The sequence below is a fragment of the Colletes gigas genome, unplaced genomic scaffold (genome assembly GCF_013123115.1).
Source record: "Colletes gigas isolate AHSC1104 unplaced genomic scaffold, ASM1312311v1 Colletes_gigas_Sc00009, whole genome shotgun sequence".
Lineage (NCBI taxonomy): Eukaryota > Metazoa > Arthropoda > Insecta > Hymenoptera > Colletidae > Colletes > Colletes gigas.
This window is the reverse complement of record NW_025106638.1, coordinates 8479228-8491912: the sequence shown is the minus strand read 5'-3', so window position 1 is coordinate 8491912 and position 12685 is coordinate 8479228.

The window sequence follows — 12685 nt, the reverse complement described above, 5'->3', positions numbered from 1 at the left end:
GTGGGCCGCGGGCCGTGGGCCGCCAGTTCGGACCGGGTGCAAAAATCGATCGGCTGCACGTGTCCGTGGAACATCGTCGAACGATCGAGAAGGTTCCACGGCACGCGCCGGGAAGTTTTGCACCCGGTACGAAAGAGCCAAAAGACGATCGGATCTGGGGATATATAAGCCCGGGCCCCGATCGCCAGAGAGTCAGAGTCAGAGTCAGAATCAGAGATCGTCAGTGTCAGTCAGTTTTGTGTTATTCAGATCTCCGTTGATTTGTCGGTTTGTACCCTGATATAAAATAAAGAACATTTTAACCTGAATTGTGAGTACCAAAGTTCCTACCACCTCTCCAATTGTCTACATTATATATTAAACAAGAATCTGTAAATACCAGGTTGGCTTGGGATATGAACTTTTCTCAGGATCAGTTAGATACTCAAAAAAAATACTTATAATTTTTTAAATTATGAAAATGATAAGATAGAATAAGAATAACGTATCAGTGTATTCTCGAGAATCCCGACTATTCTCAGGAATCCTCACTCCTGGTTGTCCTCGAAAATTATACATTTTTGGTGTATAATTACTTTCCGTTCATTAATTGTCTTCATCAAAATCATTGTTATTAGAACTTTCATTATTACTATAACTTAATAATCGGAATCGTCAAAACCGTTTTATACAAATATCGCTTCCACTATCTCTGTTGCTAGTATCTGACACTTCACCATTAGTATCACTATCAATATCTGAGAAAGGATCAGCATATATTTTATCGTCGATTCTTTTCCTTGCCATATTGATATTTAAAAATTTTTAATATGAATGTAGAATAATAGATAATTGAAATACTCAGTGATACGTGATACTTGTGTGGTAAAGCCAGTGATGGAAGAAAGGAATGCGCCTTGTACGATAACTCACGAGAATATATTTTACGTACGAGTGGTTTAGTGGTTAGTCAGTGTGGCCAGATCGGACATAATTGAATGCATAGAAATCGACAATAGTGACGATGAACTTCCTTAGTGTCTAACGGAGTGGTGGGATAGCAGGTATATACTACACACGAACCACGGTACGTGAGTTCGGCACTTCGCTCAACTTCGGGAAATCGATAAAGAACGCTAGTGTGAGTCTTTCCTTCTTGCCCTTGTAAAAGAGAAACAGTTGAAATACGACCTCACGATGAACGGCATACGATTCCAAGTCTCGACTGCCCCGGCATTTTTACTTTTCGACCTATGTACGGTATAAGGAAAGTACCATAATGAAAAAAAAATTTCGAAAATTTTTTTTTAGCGGAAATACACATTTTAAGACCTCCTGATCATATTGTGACTATTAAAAAAAAAATTGTGTTTTGTTCCTATGCTATTAACATGAAATTCATTTAGCCGTTTAGACGCAATCATGTTAATAGCATAGGAACAAAAAAAATTTCTTTTTTTTGAATAGTCACGATGTGATCAATAGGTCTTAAAACGTGTATTTCCGCAAAAAAAATTTTTGAGCTCTGTGAAAGCAAGAAGGATAGACTCACATTCACCACCTTTCTCGAATCCCCGAAGCTATATCAAGCGCCATAACTCATATGCAAGGTGGTTGTGTATTAGTGTGTGTAAGTGGAGGGGCAGTTTTCTTTGGGCCGTCTGATAATACTGCAGTCTGCACTGTCTTTTTCAATCTCTTCCATAGTCAACTCACATGTATCTACGCACACACTACAGCTGCTGCCCAGCAATTCTAATTCAGTGAATAGTTTCTCAACTGACCGTCATCCATGAGAAGAGGCCGCTAAAATCAGCTCCGAATTTTCAGGTCGGTATGGTAGTCAGATTCGCCGCGAAAGTTCATAAGGTGGAAGGTCTACTCGTATACCTCGTCTGTGGCTGGGGCAGTCGAGACTTGGAATCGTATGCTGATTATCGCGAGGTCGTATTTCAGCTGTTTCACTTTACAAGGGCAAGAAGGAAAGACTCACACTAGCGTTCTTTATCGATTTCTCGAAGTTGCGCGAAGTGCCGAGCTCACGTATACGAGGCTCGTGCGGTAGTATATACCTGCTATCCCCACCACTCCGTTAGACGCTAAGGAAGTTCGTCGTCACTATGGTCGATTTCGATGGACTCAATTATGTCCGATCTGGCCACACTGCTGTCCAGTGTGGCCAGATCTGGCATAATTGAGTGCATCGAAATCGACAACAGTGACGACGAACTTCCTTAGCGTCTAACGGAATGGTGGGGATAGCAGGCATACACTACCGCACGAGCCACGTGTACGTGAGCTCGGCACTTCGCACAACTTCGGCAAATCGATAAAGAACGCTAGTGTGAGCCTTTCCTTCTTGCTCTTGTAAAAGACAAAACAACTGAAATACGACCTCGCGATAATCGGCATACGATTCCAAGTCTCGACTGCCCCAGCATTTTTACTTTCCGACCTATATGTAAGGTATAAGGAAATTTATAAAGTATCATAATGAAAAAAAATTTTGAAATTTTTTTTTAGCGGAAATACACGTTTTAGGACCCCCTGATCATATTGTGACTATTGAAAAAAAAGACATTTTGTTTGTTCCTCAACGACTAACAATAAGTGAATTGCAATAACGAAAAAAAAATTTCGAAATTTTTTTTTAGCGGAAATACACGTTTTGGGACCCCCTGACCATATTGTGACTATTGAAAAAAACGATATTTTTTTTTGTTCCTATGCTATTGTCATGATTGCGTCTAAACAGCTGAATGAATTTCAATGAAACTTAACATTTAAGTTTTATGTTCTCGTTTTAAGGTCTCATTATATTTTAAGCGTGATCAGTTCCCATATAATGATGATTATACGTCTGTAGTTTTATAATTATTTCGATACATATACATCATTTGTAACAAATTTTTAAAGCGATTTATATAACTCTTAAGAAGGATTAAGATCAAATATACTTTTCTCCTATCTTTCCTAGACAGGAAAAATTAAACGAAATCTTATGCCTTGCATACCTACCTAAACCACATAAAAAACGTATTCCACAAATATTTTAGAATAATGTTGTTCAAAGCAGCCTTACTCGTAAAGGGTTAATTAAGGGTTAATTAAAATGAAAAACCACTCTTAGCCAGTACCGTGCACGCTACAGAAATAGATTACTACTGACTTTTCCCACTATGTTTTTTAATAACCGTATCAAATTATTACACACAATCAAATGTTATATATTTGACTTAACTTTACATAACAAAATAATTGTAACGATAGGTAAAACAATAACGTGCACGCTACCGTTCAATGGAAACCACGGGAAGGTGGTGGTCACTTCCATCAGGAGGGAAATGTAAAAAATTGTTATTTCTTTGTAACATTATCACATGCCATATATTAGAACGTCTATATTCTTCTTTCCTTTTTTTTGATTCCCCTCTAAATTCATTTCTGCAAAATGAAATATATTAAATTGACGTCTATATACTGCTATTCATTCAATAGAACTTTATTTCTAATTATTGCCTTTTAAAAACCTATGGGAACTGGGCTATATCTACGCGATGGTTATCGCATTATACATCCGTAGTTACACTTTTAGAGAATTGGGACTCTGTATTGCTTTTTTTGCAAGAATTGACAATAAGCGAGAAATCAGAGTCCGGGGAACGTCTGTTAATCTCAATGCAAAATCCAGAGGCCAAAGCATATCTTTATTTTCTAAATTACGCTCTTGAGTTTTTTTATAGCATTTTCTTTCAAACTCAAGAGACAAGAATTCATTTGCTTCAAAAGACTGCGGCAGAACTTTTATGCGATATATTACGCAATTTTCTGAAACCGCAGCTTTTGAAACACATGGATTTAGTAAGAATGATGAATTTTTCTGTAGTCGAAAATCAACTCCCATTTAATAGTATAAATTTAGGAACAGAGTGTCTTAATTTTCTGCATCAACTGAATGCAGATGGCAAGTCCGACATCGTAGAAACCGTAAGGAAAAATTGTTTAATGTTTTATATTACAGCTGCAAATGAAATTCGTCATCGATTGGCAATCGATGACGAATTTCTTAGCAAGTTCTATGTTTTTGAACCCACTTTTATATTAAATGATACAAATAGAGACATTTCCTTCAGAAATGTTCTCTTAATCGCTAAGAAATTCGGCGGTTTCGACGAAGAAGGACTGCAAACAGAATGGTCAGTATTGCTTTTGGAATTTACAACGAAAGGTAGACAGACGCTTATCGAGATGAAATTCGATGGTTTCTGGAAAACAATTTTATTAACGCGAAATTTGGACTATAAAATTAAATTTCCTGAATTGATGAAATTAGTAAATACAATTAGATCACTTCCAAAATCCAATGCCGATGCAGAAAGATTGTTTTCCATGTTACCTGACATAAAAACAAAGAAACGGAATAAACTTTCTTCGGCCAGCGTCAACTCTATTTGCGTTGTGAAATCTTCGTTAAAGGCGCAGAGGGAAAACTCTCAACCCATGGAGGTAGATGACGATCATCTAGCTCTATTGTATTCCAAAAATTTATATCATAGATTTGCTAAGAAGCAAAAGTGTAATTTAAGATTAAACGCAACATATGACAATAACTTTGAGAATTTTCCCGCTACGTCATATGACGAAAATTAAGGTACCGATTTACTACAAAGCTTTTCTCTAGAGAGATTTTTCTCTCCAGAGAAAAGCTCTTTAGTAAATTCGTACTATTAGGCTGCAATGATAGTATAAACGTTTTCATGCGACGTCGCGGTAGACTGGTCTTGTTACGTCAACGGTACCGCGACGTAGGCGCAACAAGGTGTGATGCATGTATGTGCCATAACGTCACGCGAAAGCGCTTACACTGCAACCGCAGTCTTGTTAGTGATGTCCAAAATATTTTTTTTTGGACATCGCTAATATGTAAATAGTCGTTCAATTTGTCTCGCGTTGTTACTTTTTTTACGTATTTCGCTTGCTGTAAATACTATTCTGCTTGCTCTAACTATCATTTTTTTTCTTCATTTATTTGCTTATATTTTGCCGTATATTTTTAGTTAGTGAAATTGCTTGCTATAGATAGTGTGGCTATGACGTAGAATGTCGCGCCTTGTTACACTTACGTCACGGTACCGTAAGAGCAACAATGCACGACATAACGTGCCAGCTTAATCGCAAACGTCCTATCCCGACATCCCATCCTTTGGAAATGTAAACAATTATATCATTTTTCCATTTTTATGGCTCGTGTGTATATTAATAAAAATTAGTGCATTCACGAGTTAGTTTTTCATTATATTGTAATTTCATTACATTAATAAATACATTTTAATATACGGCATGTGATAATGTTACAAAGAAATAACAATTTTTTACATTTCCCTCCTGATGGAAGTGACCACCACCTTCCCGTGGTTTCCATTGAACGGTAGCGTGCACATTATTGTTTTACCTATCGTTACAATTATTTTGTTATGTAAAGTTAAGTCAAATATATAACATTTGATTGTGTGTAACAATTTGATACGGTTATTAAAAAACATAGTGGGAAAAGTCAGTAGTAATCTATTTCTGTAGCGTGCACGGTACTGGCTAAGAGTGGTTTTTCATTTTAATTAACCCTTAATTAACCCTTTACGAGTAAGACTGCTTTGAACAACATTATTCTAAAATATTTGTGGAATACGTTTTTTATATGGTTTAAGTAGATATGCAAGGCATAAGATTTCGTTCAATTTTTCCTGTCTAGGAAAGATAGGAGAAAAATATATTTGATCTTAATCCTTCTTAAGATTTATATAAATCGCTTTAAAAATTTGTTACAAATGATGTGTATGTATCGAAATAATTATAAAACTAAAAACGTATAATCATCATTATATGGGAGCTGATCACGCTTAAAATATAATGAGACCTTAAAACGAGAACATAAAACTTAAATGTTAAGTTTCATTGAAATTCATTCAGCCGTTTAGACGCAATCATGTCAATAGCATAGGAACAAAAAAAAAATATGTTTTTTTGTAGTAGTCACAATATGATGAGGGGGTCCTAAAACGTGTATTTCCGCTAAAAAAAAATTTCGAAATATTTTTTTCGTTATTGAAATTCACTTAGTCGTTTAATGCATTCATGTTAATAGCATAGGAACAAAAAAAAATATCGTTTTTTTCAATAGTCACAATATGATCAGGGGGTCCCAAAACGTGTATTTCCGCAAAAAAAAAATTTCGAAATTTTTTTTTCGTTATTACAATTCACTTATTGTTAGTCGTTGAGGAACAAAAAAAATGTCTTTTTTTTCAATAGTCACAATATGATCAGGGGGTTCTAAAACGTGTATTTCCGCTAAAAAAAAACTTCAAAATTTTTTTTCATTATAATACTTTATAAATTTCCTTATACCTTACATACATATAGGTCGGAAAGTAAAAATGCTGGGGCAGTCGAGACTTGGAATCGTATGCCGATTATCGCGAGGTCGTATTTCAGTTGTTTTGTCTTTTACAAGAGCAAGAAGGAAAGACTCACACTAGCGTTCTTTATCGATTTGCCGAAGTTGTGCGAAGTGCCGAGCTCACGTACACGTGGCTCGTGCGGTAGGGTATGCCTGCTATCCCCACCATTCCGTTAGACGCTAAGGAAGTTCGTCGTCACTGTTGTCGATTTCGATGCACTCAATTATGCCAGATCTGGCCACACTGCTGCTGTCAATAGTGTCAGGCTGTCAGTAGTCTCTCACGTGGCCGCTATAGTTGCCAACTTGCACTGCCATAACCCACTGGAACAATTCCCTGGTGAAGCCGCACCATCTAGGTTACTAGGTGCAGCCCTGTTGCCACACTGCTATACGGTTTAATTACTAGAGCGTTGTGATTATACAAGGTGTTCTGTTGCGTGACCACGCGAACGTAGCCCCAGAAATATAATAATCGATAGGTAAATTAGGAGCGAAATTCAAAAGCGGATGGTTATGCGTGATTGAGAGAATATTGTTAAGGATGCGCGATGCTGGTGGCACGCGTGGGAAAGATCTTGGGTAGAGCTCGAAAACAGGAAGAGGACACCAATTAGCAGACCCCGAAACGAATCGCGAGTTTCTTGTAAGTCACGTAACCTCTTGAAAAGGCCTTGTCCTTTTGTTAGTCTTAGGAGCGTCGATCGACTCCAGAAATGTTGGCAACGCTAAGGAAGTCATAAATTTCCTTCAAGGGTTGTTCTCTCGATCCTCGGAGCAGAGCCTATTTTCTCTTCCCACGTAGGCACCCCGCTGTGTAACGGAAAAGCGCGACTCCACCGAGTTCCCACCACCACCCGAAGACGGAGGGAAAGTTAGACGCCGATTCGCGGGGGCGTGCGTGCATCGGAAGGACGGCCTACCGCTTGGATCTGATGCGTCCTTCACCCTGATTGGACTACGAGGATCTATGGGAGGACTAGGAGGATTTGGCCAACGACTTCGGCGAGGACCTCGGAGGTGACTTCGAAACGCTACGATTTTTCTTATGTCATTGCGTCTCTAACCGGCCTTCGGACCAGTAGAATAAAGTACGAAGTTACCTAACGAAAGAGTTCTCTTGTCTAGTTTTATTAAATTCCCACACTCCGACAAGCAGAGCGGTTCTGCGCTCCACGGGCACCAACCCGCGTTCTTATCTCAAATTCCCCGCTAAAATACGCGACAAAATTGGTGACAGCGGTGGGATTATTTGAAAATATACGCATTAATTTCACAAACGTTTTGAGTGATAAACTTTGCCGGCTTGTGAGTGTGTGCGGTATATACAGTCTGCACTTGTAGAACTGTGATTTTCGTAGACTCGTGAGCTGACGTTGATAAACAGCAGTTTATAATAGTGTAACCAACGCGAAAGTGCAACCTCTCCCCCTTGGGTTTTGCACGGTTTCCCTGAGGGCAAGGGTGGATGCCGGAGACGGGTGGTTTCAGCGGCCGTGCTCGCTAACCCTGAAATCACAAGCACCTGTTGGTATTTAAGTACGTATTGCTGACGATTACGAGTTCGTATCCATACTTTCGACGGACGAGAGGAGGAATCTTCCAAGGAGCCAAGGAGCCAGCGCATTCGGTGAATCAGAGGAATCATCTTCCAGGCAAAGGACCGGTGAGGGCTCACCTGAGGATTGACATTGGGACACCTACACATCGAGTGCGGATGTATGAACTATGGAAGACATCCTAGAGGCGTAACCTTAGTGTATTTCCGGAATATTAGCTGACTTTTATACATCACCTTGTTCGTAAGTTTTGATTTTAAGAGTTTATAATTATAAGGAACTATATCTTACGTGGTAAGCATAGATTAGATTCTTTCAAAATGCCGCCGTACAAGACCGGATTCGTAAAAGCTAGACAAAACCATAGGGCTGGCTTGAGTGGTAGTAGTGCGTGTGAGATGGGAGATTTAGCGATAGAGTTACATGCACCGGGGTCTTCTTCAACTTCTTTACAGTCGAATGAATTGAGCGCAATATCCACGCGAACCCCTACTCGCAGAGCTAATTTATCTCTCCTCGGTAATGAGTCAACTTCTTCAGAGGATTCAGATGCCGTGGAAATTACCGAGTTACCTTCTGATGCCACGGAGACTATATTTATGCCATTGACTTTAGCCAATGCTTTGGTTCCGCGCTTTGATGGGAAGTCCTGCTCAATAATTAAATTTGTTAACCAGTGCAAGCTCGCAGACTCACGAGTTAAGCCCGGAAATAGGATTAACTTACTCGCTTTGATCCGTAATAAAATCGAGGGGCATGCGGATCAGCTGATATCTAACAGCGATGAGCCAACTACGTTGGATGAATTGATCAGCTCGTTGAAATCTGCTTTTGCCCGGTCTTTCGATATTGATCGCGTTTATGATGAGTTAAGGAGTCCACGTCAAAAGGATAATGAGAGCATTGATGTTTATGGGGGTAGGGTAAACGAGATTTTAAATAGAGGTACGGAAGCAGCTAAGGAAAAATTCGATACGGAGCAGTTTATAGGTGTCAGGGTTCTATTGAATCGGGCAGCTTTAATGGGTTTTAGGAGAGGGCTGCGTGATAGTAATATTAGGACATTAATGATAAGGGAGAGGGAGGATAATTAAGGAAAGCCATTGATATTGCGTCTGGGATAGAGAGAGAGTTTGAATATGAGAAACACTCGGTTTAATGTACCACCTCACCAGGAAATCAGGTGTAGTAATTGCAGGAAAACGGGACACACGGAAAGACAGTGCCGTCGGAACAGCTTCGATCATGTCCCTAAGGATACGCGTCCCCCGGCTCCCTTACTCTCCGCGAACCTAGGGGCTAACCCTTTAAACTCCAAGGGGACCCCGTCAACGGGCGCGATATGGAGGGAACCCCTGATTCCCCGCGCCGAGTCCACTGCATTTGTTACGAAACAGGTTTGAATCGTGTCGCGCAATTACCAACCATCTCCTTGACCCACAATCACTTCCACCGCGGCTCCGCTGAATTTCTGGTCGACACCGGCTCCCAACTTAACCTAATTAAACAGAAAGAATTAAAATCAGACCCACTGACTAATATTAAAGTAATTTATGCAAAAGGAGGAAAAGGAAGTAAAGTAGTTTTGGAACATACCAAAAGGGACGCTGGAAAAAAAATGCTGACTAAACTTTGATAAATATTTATAAAATATATCTTACCACGTGAAATTTGCGGTAACCGTCGATCGACGTCTTCCTCTGTTCGTACGGCCCCAGGGAAAAATGATAATTTATCAACAGAATCGGACGATCATCCTCTATGAAGAGGCTCGAAACGAACGAGAGGCGCGATAGGAACGGAACCCGAAAGAAGAGATATACTCTGAAAAGTTGGTCGCCCCATGTCTCTCTCCGTTATATGTGTAGATTGATTGCGAAACCGCGCGTTTAGCCGATCATCCGGTCCACGAATGCCTTTCTTTCGAATTTATTTGTAGAATTTGCGAGTATAGTAGACTATCAAGAATTAACGAAAATCGGATCGGGTAGTTCTATTATAAACGTAGTTCTTCAATTTTGAAAAGCGACGGTAGGACGTTAAGATATCAGCCGGTTACGCCTAGCGAGCGTTTCGCATCGAACAAATGAAAAGAGAGAGGCACTTTGGCGAGGTGCTAAAACCCTATCATTGATATCTTTTCCTCCGAGGAAGCAAAACGCCGGACTGGCTCTTCAAGCAGAAAAATGTCGTTTCCTGCAAAAGAAAAGTGCATATTTAAGTCATAAGATTACTCGCGGAGGAATGAAACCTGATATTGTCTGATTTGCCTATCGTAATTCCGTCGTCGCCGACATAAATTCCAGTCATGCTTCCAATTCCCAATTGAATTCCTCTGAGACAGACGAAACTCCTAATTCTTGTTCGAGGCGTCTGGAAGAGATACTCGTCTGCGCAGACGAGCCATCGATTGCAGATTCCGACGTGAACGAGAAGAACGACAGATTTCGCGAGTATAATAATGAAGTAATGGTGGCTTCTGTTTTCCTGGCGCGCGGGAAGGCAGAGGTTGGACGGAATGAGGTCAAGGGCGAAATTTTGAGAAATTTTAATGTCAACAAAGATAATACGGATTTTGAGGGATCACTCCAGCTGGACATTGTGGACCAGCTTCCATTCGGACATGGGTTGGACGGCGAGACCGAACCCCCGGCAGCCGCTTCACATTCCGTTGGAAGTGGTCTACGTTCAGTAAAGGTGCCTGCGCTCTGTCCGGCCCTTGAGGAGACATCGCAGGGCCTGCGGTATCTTGAATCGTGGCAGAGACGTGGGGAGTCTGTTAGTTTCCCAGCTTATGCTGTGGGAGAGGCTGACGAGCCGGATAATTTCTCGACTTATGTCGTGGCAGAGGCTGTTGAGCCTGGTAAAATTGCGACCAAGACCGCACGGAGGACCCTCGGTAGAATGACCTCAATAAAATCTAAGGGAAATGAATCAGAGCTTGACGACGATTGCGATAATATGCAGAAAGAAGATAGAATATTAATTACTGATATTTTACATGGACAGACGACACACCTCTCTCTATTTCCCACTATCCTTACCACCAAAGATTATCTGTTCATGCGCAGAGACAATATCATTCACTTCCTACCTCTTGATTGTAGTATAGATTCACAAGTTAGCAAGGATTTGCTATTAAGAAATAGGTTTTCCATCGATACCTTTTAACCCTCCAGGATAATCTGACCAAGTATTCGGATGCCATTCCTTTATCTAATATTGATTCTGTATCTGTAGCAGTCGCTCTCGCCGAACAGTTTATTAGCAGGTTTGGTTGTCCTAGAGCCATTCATACGGATCAGGGTAGTAATTTCATTAGTAAAGTAATGAGAAGTTTTGCAGGATTTTTAAAATTCGTAGGATTACCTCCACCGCTTTTCATCCTCAATCATTGGGGTCTTTAGAGCGCGCCCACCGTGTTTTCATTGATTATCTAAAACATTATTGCACAAAATCAGATTGGGATGATTGGATCAGATTCGGGATATTTTCCTATAACACCTCTGTGCATGAAGCCACCGGTTTCACTCCCCATGAGCTTGGTTTCGGCGTAAAGGCCATTATTCCCACTGAATTTGCCAAACGGGAAGTTCCACGAACTTTCATTGAATATTTAGATCAGCTTTTCATGAAACTCACTACCACCCAAGCCACAGCGGCAAATAACCTTGAAAAAGCAAAAGAAAGGAGTAAGCAGTATTATGATAAGAATGTTAATCCTCGCCAATTCTGTGTAAACGATGATGTATATTTACTTAAGGAACCCAAAACCTCCAAATTCGACTCGAGCTGGACGGGTCCTTATAAGATTATTCAAATGTACGATGATTTAACGATAGAAATAGCAATATCAGCGAATAAATCTAAGATAGTTCATGCGAACAAGCTTAAACTAGCATGTACAAGACTAGATATTACTGATTCTGGAGATTAATGTTAATATTATGTATGCGTAATCTAAGTTTCATTTTATAAGTGTGGTTATTATGTTATGGGTTATGTTTATTTTAGATCGGATAAGAATTATAACGTTTTTGGATAAATATTTAGTCAAGTTTAGTTAGGGAGCTCTATTAATACTGGACACTAGCTATGCGTTACATTATAATCGATTTAATATTACCTAGTAATAGAATATATCTTGCTACTGTAATGCTGTGGTATAACTATCATTCTTCGACTCGTGCTTCCTGCGGGACAATGGGTGGACCGAGTAGCTCGTTTACCGCGGGGCTGGTGCGGGAAGAGGAGGCGTAGTTATAATCACATAAGTGAAATATGTATTCATTCCATTTTCATATACTTAAGTATTATTATATATTGTTTTCCTTTTAAAAGATGTTTCCATTGGAAACACCTTTTCTATATGGAGGGAGGTGTTGCGTGACCACGCGAACGTAGCCCCAGAAATATAATAATCGATAGGTAAATTAGGAGCGAAATTCAAAAGCGGATGGTTATGCGTGATTGAGAGAATATTGTTAAGGATGCGCGATGCTGGTGGCACGCGTGGGAAAGATCTTGGGTAGAGCTCGAAAACAGGAAGAGGACACCAATTAGCAGACCCCGAAACGAATCGCGAGTTTCTTGTAAGTCACGTAACCTCTTGAAAAGGCCTTGTCCTTTTGTTAGTCTTAGGAGCGTCGATCGACTCCAGAAATGTTGGCAACGCTAAGGAAGTCATAAA